The sequence below is a fragment of the Castanea sativa genome, chromosome 12 (genome assembly GCF_040712315.1).
Source record: "Castanea sativa cultivar Marrone di Chiusa Pesio chromosome 12, ASM4071231v1".
Lineage (NCBI taxonomy): Eukaryota > Viridiplantae > Streptophyta > Magnoliopsida > Fagales > Fagaceae > Castanea > Castanea sativa.
The window spans coordinates 13,535,373-13,545,530 of record NC_134024.1 but is presented as its reverse complement, the minus strand read 5'-3'; the positions used below and the strand labels follow the sequence as shown (position 1 = coordinate 13,545,530).

Genomic DNA, 10,158 nt, shown 5'->3' with positions numbered 1-10,158 from the left:
CAGTAACGGTCGGAGTATGCTTTCAGCGTCTCCCCTTCCCTCATAGCATCGTTCCCTAAGCCCCTGGAAGGAGCCTTCTTGCGTCTGCGAGCTGGCTGGTCATCCTCCTCACCAGAGGACATTGCACTAGGGGGTGAGCATGATCTTGAGCTGCAGCTACCTCCCCGTTCCTCCTCTGAGGAAGGACTAGATGAGGATGGTGAAGACCTACGTCTGGCGCGGCGTAACTTTCTCTTCAAACGATTAATCTCCTTCTGCATGGCCCTAGCACCATCCTCGTGGGTGGTGCTACCCCCGCCCTGAGTATGGCTAGCCCCGGGATATTCTGTATGGACACTTCCCTCACGATCCCTTTGACGCTCAAGGCGCTCAAAACGATCCTCCGGTTGTGATCCCTGTGATTCTGCATGGTGAGAACCTAGGCCTGCCATGGTATCCCAACCTTTTCTAGACTAGATTCCCCACAGATGGCGCCAATTGTAAGTGCACAATTGCACTTGGACCCAAAGAAGATTATGGGCTCAGGCCCAATGAGCCTTAAACAATAAAATTTGTAGAGTGTGGGCTTGAAACCTAGATTAGAAGTGTTGGGAGCTTGATAACAGGCTTTTATAAACAAATACAGGTAAATAACGAACAATAATTACAAATGGATCTCCTCGGACTCGAGCCGAGGGCTACTTCTTTATTATTTCTCTTTCTTTCTTACAGGTTACAATCCTTAATTTCTTTTCTTTTTCTTTAGAGAGAGAGAGTAAGCGAGAAAGAGAAAGAAAGATCCCACATCCTATTGCATTCCTCCCCCTTAAATACCCCTTTTTTAGATGCCCTTTGGGACCCTGACTAGAAGTTTCTGCTCTACTGTTTAGGGGTCACTTCCCCATTAATGCGGCCAGGGAGGTAGGTGCAGAGTCTTTAATGTGGAGGTGGCAGCCTTTGCTCTAGATATTTTCCTTAACACTGGTGTATCGAGAAGGTTCAGGGTTTCCCCCTTTAACAATTAGTCTTTCTAGAGTTGAGCTTTGACCTTCATAATGAAGCTTTGAATTCTCTTGGGCTTGTCCAAGGAGAAGCTCGTCCTCGGCTGAACCCTCGGACCCTCGGCGTATGGGCCAATTCGTAGAGTTCAATTCTGGAGCAGGTCGGCCCTCCATGCTACAGTCTAAAGGCCCATATGCCCATTTGGGCCAGTTTACTCCTCACAATGTTTAATTCTAGAACTAAAATAACAAATCACCTCTCGGTCTCATTGTAATTCAATTGATCAAACAATAATTCGTAAAAAAAATAGTAAGCATTAAGAATAAGAATTAAACACTCAATCATGGAAATATTATAAAAAAAATTCAAAATATAAATTGTGTGTTCATTGCTAGACTACATCAACGCTCTAGAAAATAAATTTAGTTCATAATAAAATTGAAAAGAAAACAAATAAAACTTATGTTTTTCATCTGAATTGGTTGATCAACATAAAGCTCTCACCTTTGTCCTCAGATCCTCCTCTTCATAATGACTCCCAAAACAAGTTCTTCTATGCGACACCCCCCTTTTCCTCCCTGGTTTTTTTTTTTTTTTTTTTCCCCTAAAGAGCCTTTAAATAGGTCAAGGAATCCTATTCCCGTTTGAAGAAAATCCCAGATTTTTAGGCTTCACTTAACCGAAAATTTTGGCCCATTTAACGTTAGAATTTGGACTTTTGGTAAACTACAAAATTGTAGCCTTTTAAGTTAAATTTCCAGCCCAACTTGAATCATCTCTATTGGATATCTGAGCCGAAAGTTATGCCAAAAATACTACTGATGTGCAGGCTGGAATCGTAATCCGAATTGGACTTGGATTTGGTGCAAATTTCCTTTGATTCCTTGCTCCACTTGGACTTGAATTTAATTGGGTTGGTCTTCTCTTGAATTCATGCTTGGCTGGATGAAAGTTGACTTGATTCAATTGGCTTAGCCCCACTTTGCATGTAAATCTCTTGTTACCTATAACACAAAGATATTATATAATTAGTAACAAAATAACATAAAAGTAAGGCTAAATATGTAGATATGTGAGTACTTTATTGTATATATTTCATGCACATCAAATACCCCCAAACCTACATTTTGCTAGTCCTCGAGCAAAATAGATAAAGAGTAAAACAAAACAAAGAAAATATCCTAACTAATCCACTTTCGCTGGAAATTTCGATTGCATTTAGCGTATGCAACAAACCTTTAAACCCCTAGCTTACACTAGTGGACGAGTTGTAGTCTCGTGAGGGTTTGCAGGGAATATACCCACAAAATTCTGAGAATGAATACTAAAATAAAGAAAACAAAGAAAATAAAAAAAAATTAATTAATTTCAACTGCCTTTTGCAAAAAGAATTAGTTCAAGTTCAAAAACACTACAAATGCTAAAAAAAATTCTCATGCCATCAAAACTCAATGTGAGTGAAAAGTGGTAGCCAACCCAAACATACTCTTAGTTTTAGAATAAACTTGACTCAAATTTCTATTTGAAAGTATGCTTCAACTCAAACATTTCCGGTGTTATCACTCAACAAATGAAATCACTCTGAAATGGGGTGCAACACTCTCAACAATATATGTGAGTGGAATAATGTAAGCAAAATAAAAATCTTACATATAAATCACATGAAAAATGCTTAATCAAGAAAGAACAAGTAGTCTCATGAAAAGATGCCAAAAAGAATTTATACCACACTTTTTATTCAGTCATATCAATGTCTGAACTACACAATCTTCAAGATCAAATAAGGACTTTATTAGGACGTAATGTAGGGTAAAAGTAAAAGGAATGAAATAAAAATGGGTAAAGATAAATATAGGAAGCATTTTCAAGATTTGTCGGAATGTCAACTCTTTTTGGAATTTCCATTCAACATTTTTTTTTCAACTCTTCTTCTTCAAAGCAATACTCCTTTACGTTTCACTTCTCAAAATTTGATGAGAACCCTTTTTATTTACTTCTTTTTTTCCTTTCTTCTCTTTTTTTTTTTTTTTTTTACTTACTTCAAGTCGTCACTTATCTTTAGATGTGAATACAAGCATTTGTGATAGATGCACCCAATTACTCAACAAGTCACAAACTTGAAGTGCTTTTTCATACTCATATTTCAAGTTACGGTTTGACGTAAGAGTAAACATTGGTAATGAATACCCCTAGTTACTAAGCAACTCAAAACATAGGAGTAAATAGAACTCTATACAATTTTTTTTTCCTTCTTTGAATTCTTGCACAAACCACCACATTGAAACAAACTGATCAAATTCCATCTTGAAACACTATGGACAAGGGCTTTAAGAAAGAAAGGCTAATTAAAAGGCTCAATGGGGTGACTAGCGATAATGTATCAAAAAAAAGAATAACACATATATGGCTCAATGTAGACAAAAATGGCCTAATCTCATCTCTCAAAGACTAGTATAGTTCATTCAACATCAATGACTTCAAAAGGTTCAAGTGTGGCATAAAATCATTTTTTATTGGCCATAAGAAAGAACAATGAGACTACAGCAAGGGAAATATGTTACGCACTTCCAAATGAACTTTAAGATTATAAAAAAATAAATAACCCTCCAAAAATAATGATTGGTTCAAAACTCACAAGGGTTACAGTCTCCACATTGGTATCATCAAGATTTTCTAATCATTTTTATCCTTCAACAACAAGTTGTGTCTGAGTGGCTACGTGCATGTGCAATGAATTGAGCATGAAAGCAATGAAATTCTTTAAACAAGAGTAGTATAATGAACTTAAAACACAAACCTCAAGCTAGGCAAAAGAAAGTTTTTTTTTTTTTTGGAATAAATAAAATAAATTCCCTTCCCCCAAACCTAAATTTCACATTGTCCTCAGTGGGAAAAATGAAGAAAAACTAAATAAAAGAATGAGAAAGGAGAAGAGATGCTATCCTGATTTCTAATTGAATATTTTTCCTTGAAGTCCAGCCGTGTACCCAATGAAGATTTCTGTGGTCTCTTTATTCCTACAAAATGGAAGGAAAAAAAAAAACAATAAGATAAAGAAAAAAAATAAATAAAATAAAACAAAAAAATCAAAACAGAAACAAAAAAATGAAAAACTTAGGTTGCCTCCCAAAAGCGCTTTATTTAACGTCTGTAGCTAGACGTTATCCTTTCATCCTTTTTTACAGATGAGATCGATGGAGTATTTTTCTGAGTTAAAGTCTCCATCTGTATAGGGTTTTAATCTCTGTCCATTTACTTTAAATGTCCCTTTTTGTTCATGATCGACTTCAACCGCCCCATAGGGAAAAACTTGGGTTACCACAAACAGTCTTGACCACCGAGAGTGCAGCTCTCCTAGAAAGAGTCGAAGTCTTGAGTTAAATAATAGAACTTTTTGCCCGACTTCGAATTCCTTACTTAGAATATGCTTATCATGCCATCTCTTAGTTTTATCTTTGTAAATTCGAGCATTCTCATAAGCATAATTGCGAAACTCATCTATCTCATTGATTTGCAATACTCTCTTCTCGCCAGCTGCTTGTAGATCAAAGTTCAGTATTCTTGTCGCCCAGTAGGCTCTGTGTTCTAGTTCCACCGGTAGATGGCATGCTTTTCCATAAACGAACCGGTATGGTGATATCCCGATCAGTGTTTTGAATGCTGTCTATAGGCCCATAAAGCATCATCTAACTTTCTCGCCCAGTCTGTACGAGAGATATTCACGGTCTTTTCCAATATACGCTTCAGCTCTCGATTAGATACCTTGACTTGTCCGCTCGTTTGAGGATGGTATGGTGTCACCACGTGATGTGTAACTCCATATTTAGTTAGTAGTGCTTCAAATTGGCGATTGCAAAAATGCTTTCCGCCATCACTGATTATTGCCCTTGGAGTGCCGAATCGGGAGAAGATATTCTTCCGTAGAAAATTCACTACGACTCTCGCATCATTAGTCGGCAAAGCAACTACTTCCACCCATTTGGAGACATAATCTACGGCCACCAAAATAAATTTGTTAGAATATGAGGATGGAAAAGGACCCATGAAATCTATACCCCAAACATCAAATAATTCAATAACTAAAATATTGTTTAAAGGCATCTCATGTTTCCTAGAAATATTTCCAACTCTTTGACAATGATCACACAAATTAACAAATTTAAATGCATCTTTAAAAATAGATGGCCAATAAAACCCTGATTGTAGAATTTTTGCCGCTGTTTTTGCACCACCAAAGTGGCCGCCAACTTCCAATGAATGACAATGTCTAAGTATGTTCTCCATCTCCTCCTCGGGCACACATCTTCGGATTATCTGGTCTGCACAGTGCCGGTATAAAAAAGGTTCTTCCCAAAAATAATATTTCAAGTCGGAGAAGAACTTCTTCTTTTGTTGATATGTCATCCTGGGAGGTAAAATTTGCGACACCAAGTAGTTGACTATGTCGGCGTACCATGGAACAACTTGTATAGCCATCAAATGCTCATCCAGGATTGCTTCTTTTATTTGAACTTGCTGCTCATCATCCGTACCTTGAAGCTCCATCCAAGACAAGTGATCCGCCACCAAATTTTCAGTACCCTTCTTGTCCTTAATCTCCAAATTGAATTCTTGTAGAAGCAAAATCCATCGAAGCAATCTTGGTTTAGCACCCTTCTTTGCAAACAAGTACTTCAGAGTAGAGTGATCGGTGTAGACAATCACCTTCGAACCTATCAAGTAAGAATGAAATCTGTCAAAAGCAAAAACAATAGCAAATAATTCTTTTTCAGTAGTGGCATAATTCAGTTGAGCTTCTGTTAAGGTCCTACTTGCATAATAAATAACATGAAAATTTTTATCTTTTCTCTGCCCTAAAACAGCCCCTATAGCATAATCACTGGCATCACACATTAATTCAAACGGTAAATTCCAATCTGGTGACACAATTATAGGTGCTGAAATTAATTTCTTTTTTAGTGTTTCAAAAGCATGCAAGCATTCATCAGAAAATTCAAATCGAGTGTCTTTAATCAACAAATTGCAAAGAGGTTTAGTAATTTGGGAAAAATCCTTAATAAACCATCGGTAGAATCTGGCGTGTCCCAAGAAACTTCTCACGCCCTTCACATTGGCTGGTGGTGGGAGTTTTTCGATCACTTCTATTTTTGTTCTGTCAACTTCAATTCCCTTAGAGGAAATGCGGTGGCCCAGCACTATACCCTCCTTTACCATGAAGTGGCATTTTTCCTAGTTCAATACTAAATTTGTCTCCTTGCATCTCTCAAGTGGTAACTTTAGAAAATCAATTGCATAAGTCTCATCGGCCATGATCACGTCTCGGTCACTTATTTGAAAACATGAACGTGTCTCGGGAAGAAATTCCATAGACTTAAATACATCAAAAGTGACCTCATCGTCTCCGACCCTCAAAACAAGTTTTCCTTGCTGGACATCAATTAAGGTCCTCCCCGTCGCAAGGAAGGGTCGACCCAATATCAAAGGGATCTCCTCGTCCTCATCCATATCAAGGACAATGAAGTTAGCCGGGAAGATGAACATGTCAACTTTTACTAATACATCCTCAATGACTCCTCTTGGATATTTAATGGATCTATCCGCCAATTGTAAAGAGATAGTGGTCGGTTTTACTTCTCCAAGACCCAATTTCTTGAAAACAAAGAAAGGCATTAGATTAATACTTGCCCCTAAATCACATAAAGCTCTATCAAAATAAGATTTTTCTATAGTGCAAGGGATAGTGAAACTCCCCGGATCTTTCAGCTTAGGCGGCAACTTCTTTTGTAAGATTGCACTACTCTCCTCTGTCAGCATTACTGTTTCATGCTCCTCCAATTTCCGCTTCTTTGATATAATATCCTTCAAAAATTTAGCATATTTAGGCTTTTGTTCCAAAGCTTCAATGAGAGGAATATTAATATGCAATTGCTTAAATATACTTAGAAATTTAGAAAACTGATCATCCACATTGTTTTTTCTTAATCTTTGTGGAAAAGGAATTGGTGGATCATAAATTGAAGGAGAATAAGTCTCAAAAGTAACTTCCCTGGATTTTTTTGATTTTGAAGCTCTTTCATTCTCCTTAGTCTTCTTAGCTTACTCCACTTCTTTCATCTCTGACTCGGCCTCCATCATCTTTGACTCCTCATTATCTACGGCTTCATCTTCTTTTGCATTTGTTACTTTTAGCTCCTCATATGTTCGTCCACTTCTCAATGATATTGCCTTTACATGTTCTTTCGGATTGGTGACAGTGTTGCTTGGCAAAGTTCCTACAGTCCTCTCTGTGAGCATGCTTGAGAGCTGACCGATTTGCACCTCAAGATTACGGATTGAAGCTGAATTGTTTTGGATCACCACATCTGTCTTCTGCAAGTACTGCATGAACATGTCCTCAAGTGTCGGCTTCTTCTCTTGCTGTGGAAATTGCTGAGGTGGTTAGCCTGCCCTTGGTTATTGCTCCATGAAAAGTTGGGGTGATTCCTCCATCCAGGATTGTACGTGTTCGAGTATGGATTATTTTGATGTTGAAAATTTGATACGTAATTTGCTTGTCCATAACTCGATTGGGCAAAAGGATTTCCCACTTGGCAGTCAGCACTTGAATGATTTCCTGAACAATGATCACAAACAACATTAGTTTGAATAGCATTAAAATTCATTTTACATAGTTGTTGAGACAAAGTTGCCATTTGTGCCACCAATGAGGTAATAGAATCAAGTTCTAAAACTCCAGCTGTCTTTCTTGGCATTGCTCATTCTGTAGGCCATTGATAGTTGTTGGATGCCAATTCTTCCAGAAGTTCATAGGCTGCCTCATGAGTTTTACTCATTAAAGCTCCACCAGCTGCTGCATCAACCATAGACCTGTTTGTAGCTCCTAGACCATTGTAGAATCTTTGCACTTGAAGCCATGCTGGAAGGTCATGATGAGGACACCTTAGCAATAAATCTTTGTACCTCTCCCATGCTTCATATAATGATTTACCCTCAAATTGGATGAACGTGGTGATATCATTCCTTAGCTTTGCTGTCTTTGCGGGAGGGAAATATTTTGCTAAGAATTTTTGAGCCAACTCCTCCCATGTAGTAATGATGCCAGGTGGCAAAGAATTCAACCAAACTTTTGCGTTATCCCTAAGTGAGAAGGGAAAAAGTGTTAGTCGAATCGCATCATTCGTCACTCCGTTATGTTTAAAAGTATCACAAATTTCCAAGAAATTTGCAATATGGACATTAAGATCCTCTTGTGACAACCCCCTGAACTGGACAGTCTGCTGTATCATCTGAATGATGGCCGGCTTGATCTCAAAATTATTGGCTTGTATGGTTGGCCTCCTTATGCTCGATGCAGCTCCATTTACCAAGGGCGTAGCATAATCTCTTAACACCTTTTGCTCTTGATCGGCCATATTAGATAGAGATGTGTTGGCCTTTTTCTTCTTTTCTTTCTTGAGCTGACATAAGGTTCTTTCAATTTCAAGATCAAAAAGTGTATGCTCTAACAGTTTAGATCTGGTCATGCACTTCTAATTCCTAAAAAGAAAGAAAACAAACTCAGATGCACCTAATTTAAATAAATTTTTTTTGAATAAATAAAAAAAATCCAAAGTAGTAAATATCTAGCTAGTATCAATATCAATAACAAATAGTTAATCCCCGGCAACAGCGCCAAAAACTTGTTCGCATAAAATAATCTGCATGCACGCAAAATCGTAACAAGTAGTAAAGTGTTTTTAGAAAACGAATGTCGAACCCACAGGGATTAACTATGTTATTGAATACCGAAATTCACTAAATTAAATACTATTTGTAAAATCGAAAATAAATGGAAGTTCTACTATCTGAATTAAATTAAACTATTTAATAAAAATAAATTTACGAATAAAAGATTAATAAAATACAAAAATCTAAAAGTGTAAAAATATGATAAGAATGGATCTAGAGCGGTTGATTTCACCTAACAAATCCCACACAATTTATTCTTCCTAATTATTAAATTCTAATAATCTCCCGTTGATGATTAAAAATTCCTTAAGTATTCAATATCTTCTCTCGAATAATATCAAAAATATCTTCAACTAACAATTTCATATCTCTATGTGAATTTAATTAATTGGAGACTCATTACGTACTTTGAATTTTCTAAAAAATCACACTAATCGCGATAAAGCATCTCTACTTTCGCTCAACTAATGATGTTTAATTCTAGAACTAAAATAACAAATCACCTCTCGGTCTCATTGTAATTCAATTGATCAAACAATAATTCATAAAAAAAATAGTAAGCATTAAGAATAAGAATCAAACACTCAATCATGGAAATATTAAAAATAAAATAACTCAGAATATAAATTGTGTGTTCATTGCTAGACTACATCAACGCTCTAGAAAATAAATTTAGTTCATAATAAAATTGAAAAGAAAACAAATAAAACTTATGTTTTTCATCTGAATTGGTTGATCAACATGAAGCTCTTGCCTTTGTCCTTAGATCCTCCTCTTCATAATGACTCCCAAAATAAGTTCTTCTATGCGGCACCCCCCTTTTCCTCCCTGGTTTTTTTTTTTTTTTTTTTCCCTAAAGAGCCTTTAAATAGGTCAAGGAATCCTATTCCCGTTTGGAGAAAATCCCAGATTTTTAGGCTTCACTTAACCGAAAATTTTTGTCCATTTAACATTAGAATTTGGACTTTTGGTAAACTACAAAGTTGTAGCCCTTTAAGTTAACTTTCCATCCCAACTTGCATCATCTCGATTGGATATCTGAGCCGAAAGTTATCTCAAAAATACTACTGATGTGCACGCTGGAATCCTAATCCGAATTGGACTTCGATTTGGTGCAAATTTCCTTTGATTCCTTGCTCCACTTGGACTTGAATTTAATTGGGTTGGTCTTCTCTTGAATTCATGCTTGGCTGGATGAAAGTTCGCTTGATTCAATTGGCTTAGCCCCACTCTCCATGTAAAGCTCTTGTTACCTATAACACAAAGATATTATATAATTAGTAACAAAATAACATAAAAATAAAGCTAAATATGTAGATATGTGAGTACTTTATTGTATATATTTCATACACATCACCTATTATGACCAACAATATGACAATGATGACAAATGAGAACAAATTCAAATTTTTCTTTCATCCTAAGAGGAGTTTTAGACATAGGTTTAGA

At 36.6% G+C, this 10,158-nt stretch overlaps 1 non-coding gene across 1 annotated transcript; it reads left to right on the top strand.

The window, feature by feature from the left end:
• The first annotated feature begins 7,902 nt into the window (after positions 1-7,902).
• Positions 7,903-8,009, top strand: LOC142621392 (small nucleolar RNA R71). The gene has a single exon (XR_012841773.1). It is a non-coding gene; the product is annotated as a small nucleolar RNA R71 (small nucleolar RNA).
• Positions 8,010-10,158: the final 2,149 nt, after the last annotated feature.